This window comes from Hyperolius riggenbachi, chromosome 2 (genome assembly GCF_040937935.1).
Source record: "Hyperolius riggenbachi isolate aHypRig1 chromosome 2, aHypRig1.pri, whole genome shotgun sequence".
Taxonomy (NCBI): Eukaryota; Metazoa; Chordata; class Amphibia; order Anura; family Hyperoliidae; genus Hyperolius; species Hyperolius riggenbachi.
The window spans coordinates 533,271,084-533,296,573 of record NC_090647.1 but is presented as its reverse complement, the minus strand read 5'-3'; the positions used below and the strand labels follow the sequence as shown (position 1 = coordinate 533,296,573).

At 46.8% G+C, this 25,490-nt stretch overlaps 1 protein-coding gene across 4 annotated transcripts in view; it reads left to right on the top strand.

Moving 5' to 3' along the window:
• The window catches only part of COL8A1 (collagen type VIII alpha 1 chain), a 196,953-nt gene that overhangs the window by 54,290 nt on the left and 117,173 nt on the right, over positions 1–25,490 (top strand). The window lies entirely within an intron of this gene.

The following is a 25,490-nucleotide window of genomic DNA, read 5'->3' as shown; positions in this document are numbered from 1 at the left end:
GACGGCAAGAAGAGCAAGCAAGACTTTGTGCCACAGCTATTTATAAACAATGTTCAGAAGCCTTCTTCTAAACTCTGCATATAAGAGCATCAAATGCAGTATTGCACAATTAGACAGAAAATATCATTCCCACTTTCCCCGTAAGGCTTCCAGTGGTTCCTGGTTCTGCTTTTCAAACTTCTCTTCTCTGAGGTGTTGCCATGACGAATAACACAAGTAACCAAGTAACCTGTTGACAGAGGCGGCCTTAGAGTACGCGGGGCCTGGGGTGAGTGTCATATGCGGGGCCTAGAGCCGTAAGTGTAGACCATATACCGTACCACCACACTCGCGGGCTTGTTCAACTCTAATGCAGTCTGTCTTATTATTGTAAAAAAACTTGTTAAAGGCCACTAAGCCAAACAATATAGGAACAATTACAATACAAACAGCCATTGGTACTACCATTCGCCGTTTGATTACATTACATATTGTAATTATTCTTATATTGTTTTTTTGGCCTTTAACCAACTGATGGGTTCTAGGCTGGCCTGGGATGGGTGCTAGGCTGAATGGGGAGTCCAAAGTTTGTATTTCTATCCAGACACACTCCCCAGCCAGCCTAGCACCCATCCTCAGCTTCTCAACCAGCCTTGTACCCATCCCCAGCTCCTCAGCCAGCTTAGAACCAATTCCTTGCTCCTGAACCAGACTAGCATCCATCCCCAGCTCTCCAGTCAGCCTAGTAGCCATCCCCAGTTCCTCAGCCAGCCTAGTACCCATCCCCTTCTCCCCAGCCAGCCGAGCATTCATCCCCAGCTCTCCAGTCAGCCTAGTAGCCATCCCCAGCCAGCGAAGTACCAATCCCTTGCTCCCCAGCCAGCATAGCAACAATCTCCAGCTCTCCAAGGCAGCCTAACACCCATCTCCAGCTCCCCAGCTGGCCTAGCACCCATCCACAGTTCTTCATCCAGTCTAACACCCATCCTTAGCCAGTCTGGTTCACACTCCAAGCTCCCAAGCCAGCCTGTACTTATCCCTAGCTCCCCAACCAGCCTTTACCTACCCTAGTATCTTATCAAACCTAGCACCAATCCCCAACCAGTCTGGGGGCTCCAGCCTGAGCCCCCTCTAGCTCCAGTTTATGCTCGACTGACCTAAATGGCCCTGGGGCCCTCAGGCTGAGGCTCCTGCACATTACCTTAATCTGACATTTGGCAAGCTTCATGTCAGTGCAGAAATTCATTACAAAAATGCAAACGGCATAGTACAGTAAAGTATGCTGAAGACAAAAACCTAAGCAATAAAACGAAGGTTGGTGCAAAATATAAGGCGCATAAAACACAATAAGAAGATCTGAGTATTTGTAAATTGCACACTGCTCAGAACACAAACAGCTAGACTTCTGTAAACCTTTCCTTCACCCCTACCAAAATGAGCATGGTATGGTGGGCATGACATGCGGGGACCTTTTCAGGTGCGGGGCCTGGGGCGATCGTCCCACTTGCCCCCCCCCCCCCCCCCAAAGGCCACCTCTGCTGTTGACTTTTCCAAGGCTGTCATCTAGTAATGGTAAGAGGGTTGCAGCTAGGGTTGCTCAAATCTGGATCTGGGAGATACCCGGATAGTTGATATCTTGATATCTCCCAGTAAACCTGTGCGGGCTGGTTGGGGGGGGTCAAGCTTACCTGTCTGATGTCTTCTTCGTCCGTCCCTGGCGCCTCCCACGATGCGGTCCACGCGGCGGTCACGTGACTACAAACACTTCCTCCTTCCGGGTTGAAGGAGGAAGTGTTTGCAGTCACGTGATGCGCATGGACCGCATCATGGGAGGCGCCAGGGACTGACGAAGAAGACGTCAGACAGGTAAGCTTGACCACCCAGCCCGCACAGGTTTAGTGGGAGATATACGGATAGAAACTATCCGGATATCTCCCGGATCCGGATTTGAGCAACCCTAGTTACAGCCTTAATTAGTTGTGCACCCTCTACCATTCCAGTTCCTACTGGAAGATAGCAGGGCATTCTGGCCATCTTGCAAGAGGTTTTAAGCATCTCTAACACCAGTTGTAAATTGTTTCTTTGCATGACTTTAAAAAATACCGTTGAAGAAACCTCTTTCATGCTTATTAACAGTGACACTGGCGTGTAGCAAAAGTAAAAGAAAAGCAAGGAAATTAGCTGGTCACAACCATGCGCAAAAGCAGGAAGTTGTTACAGCAAATCAGAGCTGATCTCAAAGTGATCACATGCTTCTCCTCAGAGTTCTATTATTACACAACCATCACTACTTGAGTGGCCTTCTTATCCTACCTGGAAACGAGGCAGCAGCTACCAAGATGATGAGGCAGCCAATCAAAAGACAGAATGATGGAATCGGCCATCGTAGATGACTTTCACCTGTTTGGAGAGAAATATTAGCTGTAAGAAGAGGAAATATGTGGCTGGATGCTGACACCGTTTCATTTTACCCTTTTTAATCTTGTTGAAGTCAGCGTTATTTAGAAACATCTGTCTCTCGTTCTGAAAGGTATACGTTTTTATTAAGTCGTTTTATGATGGGGATGAAATTATGCCAGCCTAAATATATTACACATCGTGGTCAGGGCAGCAGAGCTGCGGAAGAGCCGAGTTTCCCAGGCTCTCCGAACATTCACACTCAAGTTTTGGAACAGATCTGTTCACTGAACATTTTTCATCTGTTTTAGAAGGTCTGTTGGATACGAACTACTGAGAAGTTAATCTAACCAGTGCAGTGGCGGACACAGCCAGCAGTGGGCCCCTGTGCAAAATTGTAATTGTGGGCCCCCTATGACCTGCGGCGCGCGTAGCGCGCCGCGGCAAAATATGGGCGTGGCTACAACCTGCGGCGCGCGAAGCGCGCCGCGGCAAAAATTAGTGGACAGAACCTGCGGCGCGTAGCGCCGCAGCAAAAAAATGGGCGTGGCAATGACCGGATGAGGGCGGAGCTAACTGTAACTTAAAGCGAACCCGGGGTGAGGGTTTATTTCCTTTTAAACAATACTAGTTGCCTGGCGGCCCTGCTGATCTATTTGGCTGCAGTAATAAACTGAATTACACCAGCAACAAGCATGCAGCTAATCTTCTCAGTTCTGACAATATTGTCAGAAACCCCTGACCTGCTGCATGCTTGTTCAGGGTCTATGGTTGAAAGAATAAGAGGCAGAGGACCAGCACGGCAGCCAGGCAACTGGTATTGCTTAAAAGGAGAGAAATATGGCAGCCTCAATATTATTCTCACCTCAGGTTCCCTTGAAAAGTGCAACGCAAAGACAGTGGGCCCAAGTTTTGGTGACCCTTTCCCCAGAAAATTCACATAATTGTGCAGGTTTTCTCAAGAAAATACACATATATGCCCAGAAAATACGTGCAATCATGTCGGCAGATATGCCCAGAAAATACGTGCAATCATGTCGGCAGATATGCCCAGAAAATATGTGCAATCAAGTCGGCAGATATGCCCAGAAAATACGTGCAATCAAGTCGGCAGATATGCCCAGAAAATACGTGCAATCAAGTCGGCAGATATGCCCAGAAAATACGTGCAAACAAGTCGGCAGATATGCCCAGAAAATACGTGCAAACAAGTCGGCAGATATGCCCAGAAAATACATGCAATCAAGTCGGCAGATATGCCCAGAAAATACGTGCAAACAAGTCGGCAGATATGCCCAGAAAATACGTGCAATCATGTCGGCAGATATGCCCAGAAAATACATGCAATCATGTCGGCAGATTTGCGAAGAAAATACATGCAATCATGTGGCAGACCTGCCCAGAACATACACCTGCTAATATAAATAAAACAAAAACATTTACTCACCTGCAGCAGCAGACCTCCTGTCCCAGCCTCCATCCGGCGCGCAGCTCCCATGGGTGGTTGGGTGGATAGGTAGCCTAGTGGGTGGGTGAGTGGGTGGGTGGGTTGGTAGCCTGGTTGAGTGGGTGGGTTGGTAGCCTGGTGGGTGGGTGGGTAGGTAGCCTGGTGGGTGGGTGGGTGGGTAGCCGGGTGGGTAGGTAGCCTGGTGGGTGGGTGGGTAACTAGCCCGGTAGGTAGGTAGGTAGCCCGGTGGGTGGGTAGGTAGGTAGCCTGGTGGGTGCGTGGGTAGCCGGGTGGGTGGGTAGGTAGCCTGGTGGGTGGGCTGGTAACTAGCCCGGTAGGTAGCCGGGTGGGTGGTTAGGTAGGTAGCCGGGTGGGTGGTTAGGTAGGAAGCCTGGTGGGTGGGTAGCCGGGTGGGTGGGTAGGTAGGTAGCCGGGTGGGTGGTTAGGTAGGTAGCCGGGTGGGTAGGTAGGAAGCCTGGTGGGTGGGTAGGTAGCCGGGTGGGTAGGTAGGTAGCCGGGTGGGTAGGTAGGAAGCCTGGTGGGTGGGTAGGTAGCCTGGTGGGTGGGTAGGTAGGTAGCCTGGTGGGTGGGTAGGTAGCCTGGTGGGTAGGTAGGTAGCCGGGTGGGTAGGTAGGAAGCCTGGTGGGTGGGTAGGTAGCCTGGTGGGTGGGTAGGTAGGTAGCCTGGTGGGTGGGTAGGTAACCTGGTGGGTGGGTTGGTAACTAGCCCGGTAGGTAGCCGGGTGGGTGGTTAGGTAGGTAGCCAGGTGGGTGGTTAGGTAGGTAGCCGGGTGGGTGGTTAGGTAGGTAGCCGGGTGGGTGGGTAGGTAGCCTGGTGGGTGGGTTGGTAACTAGCCCGGTAGGTAGCCGGGTGGGTGGTTAGGTAGGTAGCCGGGTGGGTGGTTAGGTAGGTAGCCGGGTGGGTAGGTAGGTAGCCGGGTGGGTGGTTAGGTAGTTGAGTGGGTGGTTAGGTAGGAAGCCTGGTGGGTGGGTAGGTAGCCGGGTGGGTGGTTAGGTAGTTGGGTGGGTGGTTAGGTAGGAAGCCTGGTGGGTGGGTAGGTAGCCGGGTGGGTAGGTAGGTAGGAAGCCTGGTGGGTGGTTAGGTAGTCGGGTGGGTAGGTAGGTAGCCGGGTGGGTAGGTAGCCGGGTGGGTAGCTATCCGGGTGGGGGGCCCGACTCCTATCCTCCCTCCCTCCCTTCCTTCCTTCCTCACCTCGGGGGGCCCCCTCCCGATATGCGCGGCGGGAGAGTGAGCGGCAAATGCAGGAAGTCTTCAGGGCTCTCCAGGCATCCGGTAGAGGCCCAGCCGCTGAGTCTCCAATATGTCTCCAACTGGAGACATATTGGAGACCAAGCGGCTGGGCCTCTAGCGGATGCCTGGAGAGCCCTTCCTGCATTTGCCGCTCGCTCGCTCTCCCGCCGCGCATATCGGGAGGGGGCCCCCGAGGTGAGGGAGGGAGGGAGGATAGGAGTCGGGGGGCCCCCGGGAATAAAATAATAAAAAAAAAAAAAAATATTAAAAAAAAAAAAAAAAAAAAGTACTTAATGCCATGGGCCCCTGAAGAAAACGGAACTTCAGGGGCCCTCGTGCGGCGGCACGGCCTGCACGGCCGTATGTCCGCCCCTGAACCAGTGTTTACTTCAAACATCCAGTTACGTGCAGAACAAGTTCCGATATTTATAACCGCCTTCGCACATCTGAAATAAACTTAGCTTGAGTTTGCTTGATCTTAAAGCAAACCGAAACCAAACCTTCCAGTAATTTGAACTAATTTTTGCCATAACAAGATACAATAGAGCTTTATTAACCAGGGTTCCCTGGAACCCCAAGGTTCCTTGAGTAATTTTCAGGGGTTCCCTGGCACTTTGCCCTCCTATGACAGTGGTGGGCTTAGAACATTTCCAAAGTACCTCTTTGGCTCTTCTGTGTCTTCATTCATTATTTGTTCACCACTAATGGTGGTGAAAGTATAATAGACAGAGCACACTACAAAATGAGGTACTGTGAAAAGCAGCACTAAATTGGGGGATAGAATAATAATAAGGGACACATTAATAAAAATCGCTGGAATAGGGAGACAGTATGATTAAGAATACTGTTGTAGGGGAGACACTTGTACTGGCGAGACATAAGAGAACACACAGAAACCCAGGAGCCTGCTCTGGTATGATATCGCCTGGATATGAATAAGATATCTTAAGAAGTGAATATACTCAAAAGTATGGGTTGCTTCCTAAGGCAACCACTCGTATGAGCCTGTGGGGAATAACTGTCCCCACTCGGTCTTTGTCTGGGAGGTCAAGGTCACTGCTCCTAAAAACTTCGATTCACAAAAAATTGCGAGGCGAGAACCCCACAAGGTAGGGTATATAGTATATACTAGACAGGTACAGATGGCGCCCAAGAGTAGGTGTCAGAATAAAAATAACTAGCAAGGAGTTCAAGTTAGTAAAGGAAAAAAATTGTCGAATTTATCTATATATATAAAATCGGATGTATGTATGTATGTGTGTGTGTATGTGTGTGTGTATGTGTGTGTGTATGTGCCGCGATCACGCGAAAACCGCTTGACCGATTTGAACGAAACTTGGTACACAGATCCCTTACTACCTGGGATGATAGGTTCTGGGGGTCTCGCGGCCCCCCTGCACATGTGGGCGGAGCTACAAACAGCCAATCAGATTCCACCCATTCAAGTCAATGGAAAAAATGTAAAAGGCTGCCATTCTCACAGTAATTAAGCCAAAGTCCCCACACTTGGCACAGTTGGTCACTTGGTGCCCGAGGTTACAAATCCAGGAAAAGTGGGCGGAGCATATAACAGCCAATCAAATTTCAGCCGTTCATTTTAAATGGGAAAATGTAAACTGCAGCCATTCTTAGACTGTTAATCGCAGGGTTCTCAAACTTGCCACACTTGGTCACTGGGTGAATGCGATTAAGATTCAAGAAAATGGGTGGAGCCTACAACAGCCAATCAAAATTCACCTATTGATTTTCAAGGGGAATATTTAAACTGCTGCTATTCTTACACTGTTAATGGCAGAGGCTTCAAACTTCCTACAGTCGGTCATTGGGTAACTGGGGTCCAAATTCACTAAAGGGGCGGGGCCACATACAGCCAATCAGATTTCCTTAGTGGATAAACTGCTTCCATTCACACATTTTTGATGCCAGGAACCTGAAAGCTCACAAACTTGGTCATTGAGTGACTGTGTGTCAAGGTTACAAAAAGTGGGTGGAGCCAAAACAACTTTTACTGGGAAAATATAAACTGCAACCATTCTTACACCGTTAATGGCAGGGTTCTCAAACTTTGCACAGTTGGTCATTGGGTGACAGATTAAAATTTTGGAAGGTGGGTGGAGCCTACAACAGCCAATAAAAATTCACCTTTTGATTTTCAAAGGGAATATTTCATCTGCTACCATTCTCTTATACTGGTAAAAGCAGATGCCTCAAACCTGGTACAGTTGGACACTGGGTGACTAGGGTCCAAATTCAGGAAGGGGGCGGAGCCACAAACAGCCAGATTTGTTTATTTTTCAATGGGAATATACAAAGTATTGATACCAAGGACCCCAAAGCTGATAAACTTGATAATTGAGTGACTGTATGTCAAGGTTAGAAAAAGTGGGCAGTGCCAACAACTTCATTTTTTAAATTGCAGGGTTCCCAAACTTTACACAATTGGCCACTGGGTGACTGGGATGAATATTCAGAAATGTGGGTGGAGCCTACAACAGCCAATCAAAATTCACCTTTTGATTTTCAAGGGGAATATTCACATTGCTACCATTCTTACACTGTTAGTGGCAGAGGCCTCAAACCTGATACAGTCAGTCATTGGGTGACTGGGGTCCAAATTCACTATAGGGGTGGAGCCACAAACAGCCAATCAGATTTGTTAGATTGATTTCAGCCATTCTGTTATTGGCAGGGTTCTCAAACGTGACACAGTTGGCCACTAGGTGACTGGGACTAATATTCAGAAAAGTGGGTGGAGCCTACAGCAGCCAATCAAAATTCACCTTTTGATTTTCAAGGGGAATATTTACATTGCTGACATTCATGCACTCTTAATGGCAGAGGCCTAACATCTGCTACAGTCAGTCACTGGGAGACTGGGGATTAAATTCTGAAAGGAGCGGGCCAAAAACAGCCAATCAGATTTGTTTAATTTCAATGGTGAAATGCAACTTATTGATGCCAAAGCTCATAAACTTGGTCATTAAGTGACTGTATGTCAAGATTAGAAATAGTGGGCAGAGCCAAAAACAACTAACTTTTTACATGGGGAAATGTAAACTGCAGCTTTTCTTACACTGTTAATGGCAGGGTTCTCAAACTTCACACAGTTGGTCACTGGGTGACTAGAATTAATATTCGGAAAAGTAGGTGGAGCCTACAAGAGCCAATCAAAATTCACCTATTGATTTTCAAGGGGAATGTTGAAACTGCAGCCATTCTCACACTGTTAATAGCAGAGGCCTCAAACCTGCTACAGTCGGTCGTTAAAGAGAACCTGAACTGAAAATAAAAAGTCAAAATAAACATGCACAGGTCATACTTACCTCCCGTGCAGTCTACTCCCCAATCTCTTTCTCCTCTCCCGTGTCCCATTTGTCCACTGTGATCAATGGAATTCTCCGTCCTCCATTTTAAAAATGGCCATTACCCCATAACAGCTTCCTGCTCATCACACTGTTAAACTGTAATATCGCTCACTTGAGCCATAGGGAAACATGGACATTACCTTGTACATTCAGTTGTAACTGACAGCTGCTGATATATAACTGACAGCAACTGGTATATTTCAGTTCTGACAAAATATTGTCAGAACTGGAAGTGATCACTGTAAGGGGAAAATGGTGAGCTTCTGAGAGGAACTGACAGTGAGGTAAGTATGTAATATTCATTTGCAGCGACGTCATGTGTTTATTTTAAATAATTTTACTCACTTCAGGTTCCCTTTAAGTGTTTGGGGTTCAAATTCAGTAAAGGGGCGGAGCCAAAAACAGCCAGATTTCTTTGCTGGATAAACTGCTTATATTAGCACAATTTTGATGCCAGGAACCCAAAAGCTCACAAACTTGGTCATTGAGTAGTGACTGTGTGTCAAGGTTACAAAAAGTGGGTGGAGTTAAAAACAGATTTTTCTGGGAAATTGTAAACTGCAGCCCGTCTTCACTGTTAATGGCAGGGTTCTCAAACTTAGCATAGCTGGTTACCGGGTGACTGGGATTAATATTCAGAAAAGTGGGTGGAGCCTAAAAATGCCAATCAAAAATCACATGTCACTTTTCAAGGAGAATATTAAAATTGCTGCCATTTTTGCACTGTTAATGGCACAAGCCTCAAACCTGGTACAGTTGGTCATTGGGTCACTGGGGTTCAAATTCAGAATAGGGGACAGAGCCACAAACAGTGAATCAGATTTGTTTCATTTCATGGGAAAATACAAATTATTGATGCCAAGGACCCCAAAACTCACAAACTTGGGCATTGAGTAGTGACTTTGTGTCCAGGTTACAAAAAGTGGGCGGAGCCAAAAACAAATTTCACTGGAAAAGTGTAAACTGCAGCCCTGTTTATTTCAGGGTTCCCAATCTTTGCCCAGATGGTCACTGAGTGACTGAGATTAATATTCAGGGAAGTGGGTGGAGCCTATAGTAGCCAATCAAAATTCACCTGTTGATTTTCAAGTGGAATATTTAAATTGCTGCCATTTTTACACTGTTAATAGCAGATGCCTCAAACCTGCTACAGTTGGTCATTGGTTGACTGGGGTTCAAATGCTGGAGAGGGGTGGAGCCACAAACAGCCTATCTGATTTGTTTAATTTCTATGGGAATATACAAATTATTGATGCCAAGGACCCCAAAGCTCACAAACTTGGTCATTGAGTGTTTGTGCGTTAGGGTTAGAAAGTGGGCGGAGCCAACACCAGTCAAATACATACCCGGGCAACGCCGGGTCATCAGTGGGTGAAGACAAATACAAATTTCACTGAGAAAATGTAAACTGCTGCCATTCTGTTAATGGCAGGGTTTTTAAACTTTGCACAGTTGGTCACTGGGTGACTGAAATTAATATTCAGAAAAGTGGGTGGAGCCTACAAAAGTGAATCAAACTTCACCTGTTGTTTTTCAAGGGGAATATTTAATTGCTACCATTCTTGAACTGTTAATGGCACAGGCCTCAAACCTGGTACAGTTGGTTATTGGGTGACTGGGGTTCAAATTCAGAAAAGGGGGTGGAGCCACACACACCCAATCAGATTTGTTTCATCTCAATGCAGATTATTGATACCAAAGATCGCAAAGCTCACAAACTTGGTCAGTGAGTAATTGTGTGTTAGGGTTAGAAAAAGTAGGCGGAGCCAACACCAGCCAAATGCATACCCGGGCAACGCCGGGCAATCAGCTAGTTGATAATAAAAACATATAGTGCACAGTGACAACGCGTTTCTCAGTGTACGCCGCTTCCTCAGGTCAAATAAGTGCCCAATTGCGGTATGCAGGATCGTCTGCATACCGCCTCAGACGATCCTGCATATCGGAAATGCACAGAATCGGTAATAAGCAGTTTTAGTAATCAGAATTACTGCAGAATCTGAAATTGGCATTTTAGACCTTCCTTACTTCAGACTTGGATGACTGTTCTGCTTATACAGTAAGCAACACATCTGGCTTTAGGTTACATGCTCGCCTATAGAGAGGGGAGACTCTGGATCCCATAGATTCCTGGTTTTCTCTCGGTTCTTTTGTTCCACCGCTGTCCCCTCATTGAATTTATGTGCGTTTGGGACTCTGTAGAAAGCTTAGAAGCACTCGCATCCCTCGGTGCTTCTTCAGATGGGCACATCTGTATTGCAAGGTAGGGGGGGGGGAAGAGGTGCCTAGATGTAATAAAATACGTTAAAAACAATAAAATAGAAAAAAAGAGTGAGGTGGCTTCACCTCCATGAAGACATATTCATGTATTAGATGAATTTTTATTGTGCACTGACAACGCGTTTCGTGGGTGCATGTTCACTTCCTCAGGCCAAACTAAAAGTGCCAAATGGTGATGTTAGCCGCAAGTTAGGCGCCTCTAAGAGATCATACATCTCCTCCTCCTGCCTACAGTGGTCTGTTTCCCTTCTGCAACCCATCTTTGTATTATTTAGTTGCCACCCCCTTCTCCTCCAACTACTGTGACATTCTGCACCATTTGGGCTCCTGTTGTCTCTGTGTTTTTTTCTTTGTAGGGTGTTTTCTATCACCCCCAATAGTTGCACATTTGTACTGTGCATCCGCGAGCGCAGTATGCAGTACAGATAGACAGGTGGAATAACTTCAACGGGGTGGCCAGTGTGGAACGAGGGGGGGGCAGAGAGGGGGCTGGGAAGGCTCTACGCCGGGATCCAGGTGAGAATGAAATCAAATGCAGGGGTGGATCTACCATGAGGCCACCTGAATCACATCATCTAGGTGGCAAAATCCTACGGGGCAGCATTTAGACATCAGTTTTGGTCACCTGGCGCCTGCCTCCTCTCCATTCGACCACCTTTCCTGGCACACACACTACCCTCCTCATCCACGCATCCCCTAAATCCCCATCCTCATTCAACCGACGGCACCTGCTGCCCTTCCCTATAACATCATAGGGCATGCTACGGTAAAATCCCATCACTGACAAGAGATCACCATGGCCGATCATTGCACTCGATCAGTAGCAGTGACCTATCAGATGTCATTGCAACTGACTGAGTGCAGTTATTGGTCCAATGATGGTGCCGTGGTCCCACCCATGAGACCATGGCACCAGTTAGCAAAAGGAGCGTCAGGCAGCTGTGATTGGTCGGTCTGGCGTCAGCAACCCTCACTGATTGGTCGCATGCCAAAGCTTCCCCCATGACTAGTCAGGGTGATCTCTCACTGGTGATGTGGTTTATATGGGGAGTAGACAGTATATGATATGTTGTATGTATGATGGGGGTATATATATCAGTGATTCCCGGGGGGCGGAGGGAGAGGAGTTGCCCATCCTTCAAAGTGTGCTTCACGCTGGAGAAAGTCTACGACCGGCCCTGGTAAAATGCCTTACAAAGGCTGATCCAATTGCGTATTTACCTGTCTTTCCCCAGTTCAGCTGTAACGACTAATCCTTTTCCCCTACGGATCTCCAAAAATGCATTTTTTTTCTCAATGTTCTTTTCAAGTACAACATCTCATTATTGTATTTAGCAAGCTTGTGCGCAGTCACGTAAGAATGATAGGAAAAGATAAATAGAGGCTATTAGATCAGAGGATAAGCAGAAGGATTAAGAACATTGTAATCTGCTCTTTATTATATTACACGACCGCACATCTGTCCTTACTTGTAGCAGTGTGTCCAAGGAATTCTCTGTCAGAGCTCTACTGAAAACAACACAAGTTCTTAATTAAAGTCGGTGCAGTGTCAATTTGTAGTGTTTGGGAATTACAAACTTTCCCTTTGATAGTCAAACATAAACATTCTGCGGTTTGATTTATGACATAGCTCCTGTCGGCTGTCAGCAGATGCGGTGCTGTAAAATATCCAAATCTATGAATTTCTTTCATCTCCTGCATCTTTCTTATATGGAAATGGGAATGCTAGATAGATTCTTTGGAGATAATATGGCTCTATTGAATGAATCTGAGCATAGGGGTACCTCGCCGTTCAGAATCGTGACATTGGTTCCCATATTTATATCACGCCAACATGTGTCCCGGGAACACAGAATCAATTACATCTGTGTCCCTTGAGGAGCTTGCAGAACCAATCCCATCTGTGTCCCCTGAGGAGATCGAAATCTAGATCCTTGTCATCAAACCCATCGAGCACGTTTGTACACAGTACAGGGACAAACGACTGCAGTGATATTTAGCCAATTGGCCAGCTTTTCATGGGAAACCGGAGTAGGGAAGGGGAGGGGTCAAGCAATTACTCAGAGAGCAGCAGGAGGAGGTGGCAGCGTTGGCCTTTCAAAAAGAGTTTGCATGCAGAGTGTTCCGTACTAGACTCTTCCACTGCGGTGAGGTATCCTCATGGAAGAGACCCTAACCACTAACTAACAAAAAGCATAGTGTGAACCTGGGGGCAGCTGGCCATAAAAGCAGTGGCGTAGCTAAGGAGCTGTGGGCCCCGATGCAAGTTTTACAATGGGGCCCCCCTAAGCACTCTATACATCACAATTGATACGGCACACCAAAAACTGCTAATGGCAACTACAGTATCAGAGGTGCAAGAAGGGGATGGGGAGCTGTTTGTTAATGATCCCTACTATTCAAAGTATCTATAGAAGTGATTATTATGAGCACAAGACCAATACAGAGCTAATACTGTAATTGAGGGAGGGCCCTTCGGGGCCCCTTTGGCCCAAGGGCCCCGATGCGGTGGCTACCTCTGCACCCCCTATTGCTACTCCCCTGCATAAAAGGGTTTACACTTTTTTTAGGGACAGGAAGAAATTGGCAGCACACCTAATCAGGCTGCACCTGCAATTGCTACCAACAGAGGTAATCTCTGGTGGTTATCACTCAGAGAGCCTACAGACTCCCTGTAGCATGGGGCCTTGTGGGATCCACATTTAGGAAGGGCACACTTGTGTGATAAAAAGAGAATTTCATGAAACATCACTGTATTAAGCAATAAAAAGGAATAAGATTGGGAGAGGTTACAGAGAGAATGGGATTCGGAAGAGGGGGAGCTATTATTTCAAGGAATGGCAAAGGCTTCTATTCAGGGGTGTAACTAGAAATCACTGGGCACCCTGCGAACCTTTGGATGGCTCCCCCCCCCTTAGCTATAGGTGCACCCAGTATAGATAGCTAGTTATAGGTGCCCCAGGGTTATGAGGGGGGAGCAGCAGGCACACACAGCAGCAGGGAGGGTGGGGCAGACTCCCCCCCACCTCAGGCTCCTCCTTCAGTGCTCCCCCTCCAGAAATAGCAGCGGGCAGGGAACGCAGACTCATCTCTTGCGTTCCATGCAACATTTGCTCTTCTCTGCAGTGCCTCACTACACTAGAGTAAAGCACTGCAGAGAAGATGGATGTCACAATCGGTACAGAACACCAGATAAGTTATATCGATGACGCTACTTCCATCGTTGCATCTCCATGGCAACAGGGCATTACGTGATACGCCGCCGGGACGTCCCAATGCCGTGTCATGTGATGCCCTGTTGCCATGGAGACGCAATGCTGGAAGCGGCGATGAGGTGAGTGTTAACTCACACTCGCGAGTCTGCAGGGAGGGAAGAGGGGAGGAGATGAATACTGCGGCCCGGATCTACCGCGTGTGCGAGACCCAGATACGGCCCACAGGCCGTAGTTTGCCCAGCACTGATCAGTACTAAGACGCCGGCCAGCCTGCCTATTCATTAGCAAAATATTTTTTCAGTTAGACTGAGCAACTGCAGTTTAGTTAGTGTGTTTGTAAATAAAGTAATAACTGAGAACCCCCCATGAGGAGATGGGTTATTCCAAAACCCTTCAGTTCTGTCAGATTTCTACTACCTACTAAAAGTGACAGCAAAAAAAGGAAAAAACATAATTTATGGCTAATTTTACTCTGGAAGAAATGCACTTCTTACTAGATGTTAACAAGTATTTTAAAATGTTTTGCAATAGTGGTCCTTTTAAGAATTGGTAAACATTATGTTTCGCAGGTTTGATCCCGCTTCATCAGGCAATAACAATGGAGTAATAGCATATGTGGTCAGAAGAAGAGCCAGGCACCTCTGCACTTAACAGAAATGCCTGGCTCTTCTACTGACCACATCTGCAATTACTCCGTTGTTATTGCCTGAAGAAGCGGGATCAAACCTGCGAAACGCATTGCATTGTTCTCTGGAGTATGTAGATAAACGTATTCTATTTGATAAGCACTGGTAATTTTTGTGTCTGCTTAGAGGAAGTAAGTCCACTACTGCCTCCTCATGTTTTAAACTATTTAGATACCTTTATCCTTTTGGCGCCTCTGTATCCATACTACGCTATGCCAAGTCCACCTCTGGTAGAGGGGTGTTACCCCTTTTTCCCTCATCTACTGAGAGCGACTTCTCAATCCCGAGTGGGGTCAGGTCTAATCTCCTCACCTGCCTATACAGTGGTTGCCTTTATTTTGTGAGTATAGTTTATTACTCTATCATACTTCATTTCAACTACCAATACATAATTGTGAGAAAATGCGGAAGAGCCGCCGCAAATACTCAGAGTGAGGCGGCTGATTCCGTGTCTAGCATGGCATCTGGAGTGTTTAGGCACGCATCCACTAGCGGGACGGAACGCGGAGAAACCGCCGCATGCCCAGCGGTCAGGGCGGCGGAGTCCGCGTTCGACGCGGCAGTTGGTACGCATAGGTCTACTACTGACACAGTGGCTGAGCGCGGGGAAACCGCCGCATGCTCGGTTGGCGGTGCGGCTGCCCCCGCGCTCGAACAGGCTGACACATTACAACACATGTCTGGTGTGGCTGGGACTGATAGTCCACATTGGCTCAGGAGGACGTGCGCGCGCGCAGAGAGGCAGGGCCTTTATGACAGTCAGAAGGGAGTCAGCTGACCAAGCCGGTCAGCTGACAATTTCAGCAACTTCCATTGATCCAGCACTTAGGGGAGGCGCTAGTGAGCGCTGGTGTATATATACTGGATGCTGGTCATTTCTCTGGTGTCTGGCGTTGCGATCACTACGTGGTAGCACTCAGACCTTGTCAGTATCTGTGTTATTAGACAGTTTCCAAGGTGTTGATGGCCAAGGATCTCACACCTTAGTCTAGGAAGTCTGTTATTATCTGTATTCTATTCTAGATCAGTTTCCAAGGTGGTGACGGCCAAGGAACTCACACCTTAGCTTAGGCATTGTTGATTATTTGTTATGACCTTCTGCTTTCCTGACCATTCTTCTGATCTCTGATTTTGTACCTTTATCATTCTGATACTCTGTTGCCAAACCTCGGCTAGTCTCTGGATTCTGCACCTGCCTCCTGTCTCTGTACCTTATCTGTCCGTGTGTTTACGACCTGGCTTGTCCGACCTCGAGAACTATCTCTCCTGTTAGGAGATAGCTCGCAGATCTGTCAGTGACACTTCTCCATTGGTGTCACTCACGTTCTGTCCTTCCCACTGTCAGTCTGACTCCTCCCCATGGAGAGTCCAGACTACGGAAGGAACCAGTTACCGAGCAGTATTCCTATCTGCTCTTGCACCTGTCTTCCAGGTGCGATCCTCAAAGTATTACTGTTGTACCAAAACACTCTGATCACTCAGGTGTCCAGAGGTTAGAGATATATCTGATTATCGGTGATACTGCAGATCATCAATAATCTGGTATATATCTGCATTCTCGGTGATACTGCAGATCACCGGTAATCAGATTCTCTCTGTGTTACACCGATCGTTACAATAATACACTATATTTGGCTCTGTTTTCAACATTAGAACATTCAAGTTTTTGAAATATGTTGTGGTTTTTAAACTTGCAACATTATAGTTTTTGTAATATTATTTCATTTGTATGTATTTTACGTTACCAAATATGCTATCGTTTCTACATTTGTAAGGGTGTTTGTGCAAGAGGGGGGGGGGGGTGGTTTGGGTTAGGAATCTGGAAGGGTGTGTGTGCTGGGGGGTTGGTGGTTAGGGTAAGGCACCACCAGGGGGGTCTTAGGGTTAGGCACCACCGGGGGGAGGGTCTTAGGGTTAGGCACCAATGGGGGGGGGGGTCTAATGCTTGGTACACATGATGCAACCCCCCCCCCCCCCCCCCAACAGGCAGGGATAGGATGATTATTTCAGTCATGTCGATCGTCTCGCAATCAATAAAGTGATGAATTTTGCGCACTTATAATTGGAAAATCGATCGCTTTATCAATCGGGTGCACTTTGGACATGTACACACAATGCAACTTCCCATCCAATCAATCATCGATTGGGTGGGAAATTGCATTGTATGTACGGAGCATTAGGATTAGGCACCACCAGGGGGGCTCTTACGTTTAGGCACCACCGGGGGCGGGGGGTTAGGGTTAGGCAACACCAAGGGGTCTTAGGGTTAGGCACCACCAGGGAGTTAGGCACCACCGGGGGGTTCTTAGGGTTAGGCACCACCAGGGGGGTTAGGGTAAGGCACCACTAGGGGGGTTAGGGTTAGGCAGGCACCACCAGAGGGGGTCTTAGGGTTAGGCACCACTAGGAAGGTGGTTAGGGTTAGGCACCACCAGGAGGGATCTTAGGGTTAGGCACCACCGAAAAGGTGGTTAGGGTTAGTCACCACCAGGGTGGGTCTTAGGGTTAGGCACCACCAGGGGGGGTTCAGGTTAGGCACCACCAGGGGGGTCTTAGGGTTAGGTACCACCAGGGGATTAGGGTTAGGCACCATCAGGGGAGTGGTTAGGGTTATGCACCACCAGGGTAAGGTTCTGTGTGAGAGCAGGGTTAGGTTAAGCTGCATTTTTTAATAATGAAACGGTTTTTAAAGTAAATATGTTTTTGTTGGAAATGATACTTAGCGTTTACATGTTTTTGGCTTCACTTTGCACCCAGATGAAAAAATCTTTATTGCTTTTTACGATTTAGTTTCCCACCTGCGCCCCTTTTTCCTTGCGCCTCTATTTCATGCACCCTTACCAAGATTTGTGGCAAGGAACATGTAGACTTTGCAGTCATAGGAAATCAGCCAGTTGTATTGCTAGAAGTTGCCCGGCATCAAAGCCAGAAATATTCCCGGCCAGATTTAAGGTTCCAGCCCTGCAATCAGTTTCTAAGATGTAACAGTTTCCTCTACGAGGAAATGACTGCAGCAGCGAGATCCAGGGATTTCAGGAATGCGGCTAATATGACATTTATTATGCACGTTTTGCCACATTGATCTTGGTGAAGGTATTACGCTGTGTGTAATAAATTGTTAAATATATACTGTAAGTAGACTGTGAACTCGGGGGATGTTGCCCAGCCTGATCCGGGACACCTGGCTTTTACTGCACTGTCTAATTTAATATTTTGCAGTTGACTTCCTGTGGGACACAATATAAACTTCCCTCCTTTAAAGCAGCAGAGACAGCCATACTATCCCAGGAAAAGCATAAGACACTGTGGGAGGCGCCCTTATATTTCAAAGTATATCAATGCACGTCAAATGATCAAAGGTAAGAGTAGAAAATCTTACCTGGTATGAAGACTCATACACATAGTAGTAGTAAAATTACATTTATTAAGCACTAGGGACAACGCGTTTCGCGACCAAGTCGCTTCCTCAGGTCAAATATCGTGGTGCTGTATTCTAGGAGATGAGTCTTCATACCAGGTAAGATTTTCTACTCTTACCTTTGATCATTTGACGTGCATTGATATACTTTGAAATATAAGGGCGCCTCCCACAGTGTCTTATGCTAAACAGCACCTCATAAAGTGAGATTACACCACCGTAGTATTATAGTGGTGATTTTTTCCGGGAGTGGCGACCGACAAGGCTGAGTGAAGACGGTACTTCTCCACATGTTTTGATGGTGGTTGCCTTCAAAAGCAACCAAAAAATTGTGAGTATATTTTCACTACGATAGACCAAGTGTCGCAACGATAATATACGATATTGGGCTCCCGGTGTCCTTGTGTTTTTCTATCTTTACTAGTACTACTATCCCAGGAAAAAAAACACATATATACGTAGATAACTATTTGTTCTACGTACATAACTTATGTATTATACTGTCCACATTTTTATTTCAGGTAATTTTTACACAGTAAATAACGATAAAACTGTTCCGGACATTTTCCATCTTTACTGCCTCTGACTGAAACCAATCCTGATGTCTTTGCCTCCCTTACTCTTTTTTTCCTCCTAGAAACTGCACTGTCATAGCTAGCTTGCTTTGTAAACACAGCATAGATCATATTTCAGCAGCTCACTGAACTGCCCTAAGCCAATCAGGGAGGAGCAGGGATGTGGGAGGGGTGATGACAGGTTTCCGTCTCGTCTTCAATGTACCAAATAGAGCCAGACTGACTGAGATAAGATTTATAACATCAGAAACATTTCTGAATAGACTGGAGTTCTTGCATTGCAGGGTGAGGTTCCAGGTTGCATAATAAACACAGAGCGGTGGGTAAATGGAATTTGATTATGTGGCTGACAACCCCTTTTTAACCTGTTCTATGTGGTAGAAAAGGCCAGTCACACCATTAGTATAGTGTATGAGTTTCAGTAGATATGGAGTGCTATACGCAATCTCTGATTGCACATCTGTAATGAGGACCCAGACTTCACAAAAGACTGATGTCTATCAACTTGTTGTAGATAGTAGAAGTTTCTGGTTGTGGTCTGTAAAGTTATTTTAAAGAGGCACTGTTGTGACATACAATAGCATGCAGTAAATTATTCAGGGCTAGGCCTAAGGCCCATTTAAAGAGGAACTCCAGTGACCATTTTAGTGTTGGCAGGTGATGTAGCTGCTGCATGGTTTTTGGCAGTTGGAAACAGCTGTAACAGCTATTTCCCACAATGCAACAAGGTTCACAGACAGGAAACTGCCAAAAAAAGTACGTACTTTTCTTGTGGGAGGGGTTTCTTGTGGGAGGGGTTTCACCACAATATCAGTCATACAGCGCCCCCTGATGGTCTGTTTGTGAAAAGGAATAGATTTCTCATGTAAAAGGGGGTATCAGCTACTGATTGGGATAAAGTTCAATTTTTGGTCGGAGGCTCTCTTTAAAAACGGGCACTAGGCTGTTTCCGCAACCCCCGCACGCTTCTCTACCTCATTAGCGCGCACCCCGCTAAAGAGCTGCGCGCCACTCCCCCAGCTCTCGGTAGTGTCTTTGCGTCCCTGCACATGCGCACAACTGAAAAAGCACTGACACAGGGACATGGGACGCAGAGACACTCGCCTATTAGGTAGGATTCCCACTTTTATGTTAATTTAATTTTCTGGTTTCAGCATTAGAAACACTTTCTATAACTATATATTGCTGTATATTGGTATGTAGCCCCACCCTCCCAGTGATGCTTAGCCTAGGCTGTTTAGCTATGCAGAATTCTCCCCTCAGAGCAATCTGGGAGACCATTTATATTTTTCTACTGGCTTTGGAACTCTCAGTAAACTTACATTCCACAAAGCTGCACCTGCCAGGACCAAAGATGTTGCCATTTGTGATAAATGTCAGAATGCAAATCAGCATGAGGAAGGATTTTACAATGGGCAAACACTGACTAAATTATTTATAAAGAAATAGGCACAAAAATAAGACATTTTATTCATTACGTTACTTTCACTACAGTTCTTCTTTAAAGAGGAGCTGTTAGGTATAAGGTCTCAGAGAAAAAAACACATATATCAGTAGCTAAAGATTGGCTGTACTTACATTACATATGCATTTCACTGTCCACGTTTGGATTTCACAGAATCTTTATATAGTATTTGCAGAGAATGATGCTCCTGACAGCTCATGGCAGGTTCCATGTTTGTCTGTCTCCTATGAAGCCAAAGATCCTAATGGACAACACTACTGTGCAGTGAATATTAATTAGCCATGTGGCTAGGAACAATAGCGGACTCATGCAGTGTACTCTAACGGAACATGTGCCCTGTGATTTTTCAGTGCTGTGAGTTTAGGCTGCTGTTAGAAGCTGCTGTAACATGAGCCTGTAACTTCTCACTGTGAAAGAAGCCTTAGGGCGTGATAGGGAAATTAAGGGGATGACCCAAGGTCGTGCAGTGGGGAGAAGAGGCAGCCCCAGAATGCTTTGCAGTATCTGTTATGCGTCCTGCCGGCCTCCTTACAAGCTTGGGAATAACAGCCTTGCTGTTCAGCACACATCACAGTTAGAGAGATTTTTAACTTCAGTATTGCCTTTTTGGCTTCCTTCTAAACTGTTTAACACAGGAGAATACAGGTTTAAATTAGCTTTTGCAGCCTGGCAGTTACTCTTTAAATAGATGTCAAGGCGTTCTTTCACATTTTCCACCATACGTCCTGTCTCTATGACATTTGGCTAGAGTTTCCTGTGTTTAGCAGTACTAATACCTGATTTGCAAGGCTGAGCGGATCAGGTAGCCGCAAAAACCGCCGCTCCCCGCCGCTCCCGTGGGCTGCAATGGCCCAGTTCACTTTGAGGACCTCTGGGTCACGACGCTGCGCTGAGAGACTGTGTGTCTCTCACAGCGTGCAGGGAGGCAGGGGAGCAGCAGGAGGTGCGGCCAGGGAGAGAGAGCTGCCCAATGGCAGCTCAGGAAAACCTGCAGGAACGCCCCTGGTGGGTGTTTTGAACAGGGAATTCCTCTCCCGTGTTTACCTCTGAGTTAGCTACACATTTTGTCGCTAAACATGGGGGGCTATAGTGCATCGGGGGGGGGGGGGGGGGGGGGCAGAGAGCGGTGGTTGGGGGACACACAGGCATGTCATTAGGCAGAAAACATGGCTCTGTGTCCCATCTGCCCCCCGAAGATCCACCTCGGGCTCTCTTTAAAGAGTAACTTTAGTGGAAATTATTATTATTTATTATTATTATTATTATTATTTTTTTTTTTTTTATATAGCACCAACATCTTCCGCAGCGCTGTACAGAGTATATTGTCTTGTCACTAACTGTCCCTCTGAAGGGCTCACAGTCTAATCCCTACCATAGTCCTATGTCTATGTCCCATTGTAGTCTAGGGCCAATTTAGGGGAAAGCCAATTAACTTATCTGTGTGTTTTTGGGATGTGGGAGGAAACCGCAGTACCTTGAGGAAACCCACGCAGACACGGGGAGAACATACAAACTCCTTGCAGATGTTGACCTGGCTGGGATTCGAACCGGCGACCCAGCGTTGCAAGGCGAGAGCGCTAACCACTACGCCACCGTGCTGCCCATAATGAATAAAGTTGGGGGAACTCATAAAAGTTTCACTAGGGGTCCCCATAATTTATAGTTGCCACCAGGACACTCCCATACAGAGGAGTAAATCTGCACTGATAAACCGTAGAGGGCATGATAAGGGACAATGGAATTCCCCATTAACCACCATCCTCTCAGCAGGATTACACAGTCTGCATGGAGAGACCTTCCTATGAATATTAAGAGGAACAGTCTGAAACTTTTGCTAATAACAGGAAAAATGTCAAACATTCTTTATTTCCTCTCCCATTTATGTCTTTCAGAAAGGTAGGCATTGTCAGTGGAATGCCGGTGGCTTGCAGGAATAATGCAGCTTTCTTATTTTGGCAGCTCATCGCTTTAGATTTGTTTTCATGAGAAAAATAATACTGAGGGGATTTTGTCCAGTTTTTCCTGGCATGCTTACAGCGGATTGCCTGGCCGTGCCCAGATGAGAGCCCCGAACCAAGCGAACGAGAAATGCAATGTACATGGTTAGAGAAAGTAGCCTTTGCAGGACATGAGTCACTAATGAGTCATAGATAACAGATTAATACCCTGAATTCCTCATGCAGGCCGCTGCTGGTTGCCACTTGACGTGGTGCCTTCATAACTGTGAGGAGGACAAGGGGAAATGAAAGGCCTGAGCATAGCGGGCAGAGAGCTTAGTGTTCATTTATTGCTCTGTACCGCTAGGGAAACAGAGAGAAAGAGAGTCGTGCTCTGCATACTAAATTATATCCGCAGCATGCAAATTTCCATTTTTCCTTGCATTTGGTAGAAATATGCTCATAATGGTTATAGGTTCTGGACAACTGAATTACATCATTTATTTATTGTATTTATAACGAGCCAACATATTACGCAGTGCTGGACATTAGTTAGTAGTGCCCTCAGTATTAAGTAGCTAGAGGTGGCCCAAGTATTAGGTAGCTAGAGGAACCTCAGTATTAAGTAGCTAGAGGTGCCCCCGCCTGAAGGGAGATGTGATCACCAGTGGAATGCCGAGAGCTGGGTGAGTAACCTCTCATTTATACTCTGCTCGGGACTCTGCAGAGGGAGGGAGGCACTTGGGGAGGGGCATGAGCCACCTTCCCATCATCAGGCACCTGTAGGCACATGCCTATAGTGTCTTATGATAAATCTGGCCCTGCATATAGCAATAAGACAATACAGGAATACATGCAAACTAGATCACGCAGCAAAGTATGAGTACAAGGTAATGCTTATTCACTGGAAGGGTGATGAAGATTAGGCAAGCTGAGTTCACTCAGATCCAAAGGATAGGTGTATGGTAATGGAGGTGTTATGATGTGGTGTTTTGGTGTACACACTCAGAGTTTTCTGATTATTGGTGATCCGCAGTATCACCAGTAATACAGATATATTTGATTATATGGTGATCTGCGGAATCACCAATAATACAAATATTTATACGTACTCTGGAAAACACAAGGTACAGAAGATATAACTTGTGGAAAACCCACCACACTGACGTTAACTCAGAGGGATGGTGACCTCTGGAAGGAAGGGCAGTGTGTGCGATTGTGCGACTAGGATAAGAACTCAGAATCGGGTTCCTCAACAGCAATGATATGCTGAGGAATTACTGAGTTCCCTGCAAGGAGAACTCAGCAGAGTTAACCCTTTAGTGGACGAACCACTAAAGGGGGCGAAGTCAAACGGAAAATGGTTCGGTATCAGAACTGGCAAGGAATTACCGAATCGACAGACAGAAATCAAGATCAGAGGTCAAGCCAAGGTCAGTAACGGAAAATCAGATGGGCAGAGGTACAGAATCGAGAAACACAAGAGTAGTCAGAAGCCAAGCCAATAGTCGGTAACGGTACGGGCTGGCGAAGTACAAAATCAGGAGACAAGAGAATAAACGGGTAACAGGCAAAAGGTCATACACAGTATACAATGCAATTAGTACTTTAGGCTATCAACAGAATCTGGCTAAGTGTGGATCCCCAGCTCCAGCTGGTTCTAGCACACTTTGGGATCTGACTAGGGTCTGAGTGCTAACACACAAGTATTCGCTGACTGCAGACAACTTGCAACTGACAGAATGCCTGCTTTTATACTGTGCTGGACTCAAACAGCCCGCCCAGCCATTCAACCAATCACAACGTGGCTCAAGGACCTTGCAGCACAGCTCAAGGACCTTGCTGAGGTTAGCTGACCAGCTGGTCAGCTGACTCTCTTTCTAAGAGTATAAAAGGCTCTACTGCACATGCGCGCGGCCCCTACGGGGTCCAGACTGTCATGAGAGGTGCCTCGGCAAGCAGCATGCCATGAGGCCTGTGAAGGTGTTCCAGGAGTGCAGCCTCGGCGTGAAGTACGCCAAGAGGTCTGCGACTGAGCGGTGGATCGTGCTGCCGCTGCGGACGTGGACGTTTCTCTGCGTTCCGCATGCGACCATGCGGGCGGTCGCGCTGCTGATGCGGACGTGGACAATCCTCCGCGTTCAGCCTGCTGTTGCCTCATTACAGGAGGCGCATGAACAGGGTAGGAGACACAAGTAGGAGGACCTTGCCAAAATCTTACATTCTAGAGGGAGAGATTGGGACACGAAAGGTAGGCGACCAGAGTTCAGCTGCAGGTTTAGAGCACCAGTGAAGGGCCAGAGTGAAATGGAGCGTTTAGAGGGGCTTCTTGAAGACGTTAAAATTCTCTGTCCATATTAACTCCAATATTCTGCAGCAGGTGCCTAAACACTATACATTAGGCTTGTGAGTGTACTACACTGTTTATTTCTGGACATGTGTTATGATCAAGACAAGAGTGGGTTTTGTTGACGTCACCACCAGTGGTAGATATGGGCTCTTCCAAAGTGTGGAGACTAAGCAACTACAGGTATTCATCAGAGGCAGAGCACCCCATAAGGGATAATAGGCTGCTACCCGTAGTGGGCAACAGACCACTCTGCTACCTAGTAGCCACCAGGTCAGGGGAGGACTGGCCAGGGGGGAAGGGGGGAGATTTCCCCCCAGGCTGCCTCTCATTTAATGATTTAGGGCTGGCACTGTGCCTGGTGAATTCAGGTTTTTGTGTAAGGCAATGTAAAATACTATGCTGAATGAGGGAAATAAACGCCCAATTAAAGAGCAATTGCAGGGCGGGCAAGCTAGTAAATATACACAGCATGATACAGAGCAGAGGCTTGCCTGCAGGGTCCGTGGGAAAAAATCTGTCTGGTCTCTCACCATTGTTAACTGCATGTGCACAGCTACATAAGATATTGCCTAGGTTGAAAAGTTTTCGACAGTCTCTAGACTTCAGAAGGGCTGCTTGCAGGACTTGTGTAAGCGATAGAAACTGTTGTATCTCAAAATGTATTATGTGCCCCCCGGTGCCAGTGCATTTATACTTTACCTGTCATGCTCTCCCTTGAGTGTCCTTGCTGTATTTCCCACGTGACTACCGGCATATAGCACGTGGGGCACGTGTGTGATGTCATTTGGGCTGGGGCTGCCGTGAAAACGGGCCTCTAGTTTGTATTTTCCCCCCAGGCCAAAAGGTCCCAGTCCTCCCCTGCACCAGGTCCCGACTCCTGAGATTGCCTCATTAGTGATACATAAAACAGTTATCATTACATTGTAGAGTTTGTCATTAGGATTATAGCTGATGTCTTGGGCAGGCAAAAATCAAGCATGAACGATAAACGAGGCAGGCGGAATTCAAGCATAATTGCTTGGTTTGCTCCCCGCGCACAAGCAGCACGCCCATGGATTGGACCGTGTGTATGACAGTATGATTCCTTTACAAAGAGGCTCTTGGTGGCCCGGAAGAAGAGTGCCA